Raw genomic sequence first — 2996 nt, 5'->3', positions numbered from 1 at the left:
CAATGTACAGTACAGAGAAACAGGTAAGAACTGGCATTATACATATATAATGTTTGACAACCACACTACTCAATCTTTGTGTAGTATGTATATATGTAAATTGAGCATAGTATGCAAATTTTAGACTACCCGGAACTATTCAACCAGTTCTTCTGGAACCAAGGGTGTTGAAAAGGTCAACTAATTTTATACATAGGACTAATGTACTTTTTTTAATCTCATTTTTTTTTATTTTCAATAACTTTTGTGACTCATGATTTGATCAAACTGAAGAAAGTTAAGACATTTTTACATCAAATTGAATTAAAAATGCAAAATAATGTTTTTATTTTATTCTGTGAAGATATGTGGACTGCACTCTCTAAATTAAACATGCAACATGATGTCATGTGACCAGTGTAGCATACTGCTGTTTGAAATGTATATTGTTGCATGCTTTTTTTATATACTATATATAAATAGTAGTATAATATAGTATATTTAGTACTATTTTTAAACAGTATACAGTGTATAGCGTGCAGTATGCACCACACGCATTCTGACAGTATTCATTTCCTTCACAAGATCCTGTATTGTACATCAGTATTAAATGTGTGTATACTTTTTTTCTTACAGATCTTGGATGGCTGAACAGTAATAAAATTATTTAAATAAAAAAAAAATTAATAAAAGTATTAAAGTATTGTTTTTATTACTTTTCTCCAACACTTGCCTGTTTAAAACCTGTTAAAGTTATACATACATTCATAGTTATACATTCCTGGATGAAGGGATTGAAGTGAAACATATATGATGTGAGTGATGGAAAGATATGAAACGCACACACACACATATATATACAGTATCTCACATAAGTGAGTACACTGAAGAAATTACACTTTGCTACAATGTAAAGTAGTGAGTGTACAGCTTGTATAACAGTGTAAATTTCCTGTCCCCTCAAAATAATTCAACACACAGCCATTAATGTCTAAACCACTGGTCACAAAAGTGAGTAAACCCCTATGTGAAAATGTCCATATTGGGCTCAAAGTGTCAATATTTTATGTGGCCATTATTTCCAGCACTGCCTTGACCCTCTTGGGCATGGAGTTCACCCTCAATAGGGTTTAGGTCTGGAGACATGCTTGGCCAGTCCATCACTTTTACTCTCAGCTTCTTTAGCAAGGCAGTGGTCGTCTTGGAGGTGTGTTTGGGGTCATTATCATGTTGGAATACTGCCCTGCGGCCCAGTCTCTGAAGGGAGGGGATCATGCTGTGCTTCAGTATCTCACAGTACATGTTGGCATTCATGGTTCCCCCAATGAACTGTAGCTCCCAGTGCCGGCAGCACTCATGTAGGCCCAGACCATGACACTCCCACCACCATGCTTGACTGTAGGCAAGACATACTTGTCTTTGTACTCCTCACCTGGTTGCCGCCACACACGCTTGACACCATCTAAACCAAATAAGTTTATCTTGGTCTCATCAGACCACAGGACATGGTTCCAGTAATCCTGCTTTTTCTGTAAGTCTGCTTGTCCTCTGCAAACTGTTTGCAGGCTTTCTTGTGCATCATCTTTAGAAGAGGCTTCCTTCTGGGACGACAGCCATGCAGTGTGCGGTGTATGGTCTGAGCCCTGACAGGCTGAACCCCAGCCCTTCAACCTCTGCAGCAATGCTGGCAGCACTCATATGTCTATTTCCCAAACACAACCTCTGGATATGACGCTGAGCATGTGCACTCGTCTTCTTTGGTCGACCATAGCGAGGCCTGTTCTGAGTGGAACCTGTCCTGTTAAACCGCTGTATGGTCTTGGCCACCGTGCTGCAGCTCAGTTTCAGGGTCTTGGAAACCTTCTTATAGCCTACTCCATCTTTATGTAGAGCAACAGTTCTTTTTTTCAGATCCTCAGAGGGTTCTTTGCCATGAGGTGCCATGTTGAACTTCCAGTGACCAGTATGAGAGAGTGAGAGCGATAACACCAAATTTAACACACCTGCTCCCCATTCACACCTGAGACCTTGTAACACTAATGAGTCACATGACACCGGGGGGAGGAAATGGCTATTTGGGCCCAATTTGGACATTTTCACATAGGGGTGTTTTGTTGCCAGCGGTTTAGACATTAATGGCTGTGTGTTGAGTTATTTTGAGGTGACAGCTGATTTACACTGTTATACAAGCTGACACTGACGCTACGTTCACACTGCAGGGCTTAATGCTCAATTCCGATTTTTTGAAAAAATTCGATTTTTTTGCAAGGCCGTTCACATTTTCAATTAAATGCGACCTTTTGTGATCTCCTGTGTGAACGTGAAATGACCCAAAAGTGACCCGCATGCGCAGAAGAGTACGCAACGGTCAACGATGTCACTCGTTGTTTGCGGAAGTAGACGGCCACTTCGTTTGTTCCAGGCTTTAACCTCCTTTTATTTGGCTCGGAGGCTTTTTATTTTTCGCTGGCATTGGAGCCAGGATCGTCTGTAACCACGCTCGGCCATTTCGCTGGAAATGTTTTCTTAAACCGCCCGGTTCCGATAAGAGCCCTCGAGTTTGGCCTGAATAGAGCTGTCACCCCAAATATTAATTAAATCTGTGACCTCGCTTCCCTTCCATTGACTGGTCTCAGCAGCATCCAGCATTAACAGAACCAGCATTAACAACAATTTGAGCTACAGTAGCTCGTCTGATAGATCGGACCACATGGCCCAGCCTTCACTCCCCATGTGCCGCCCCTGTCACCAGCTCACCACTGTTCCTTCCTTGGACCACTTTTGATAAATACTGACCACTGCAGACCAGGAACACCCCACAAGAGCTGCAGTTTTGGAGATGCTCTGACCCAGTCGTCTAGCATCACAATTTGGCCCTTGTCAAACTCACTTAAAAACGTTGCACTTGCCCATTTTTCCTGCTTCTAACACATCAACTTTGATGACAAAATGTTCACTTGCTGAATTACCTCAAGATCTTTGATATTTATTTGATTCGCTAAGGTCTTGAGATTAGA

The sequence above is a fragment of the Chanodichthys erythropterus genome, chromosome 6 (assembly GCF_024489055.1).
Source record: "Chanodichthys erythropterus isolate Z2021 chromosome 6, ASM2448905v1, whole genome shotgun sequence".
Lineage (NCBI taxonomy): Eukaryota > Metazoa > Chordata > Actinopteri > Cypriniformes > Xenocyprididae > Chanodichthys > Chanodichthys erythropterus.
The sequence above is the reverse complement of the archived record's forward strand: the minus strand, read 5'-3'. Positions refer to the sequence as shown.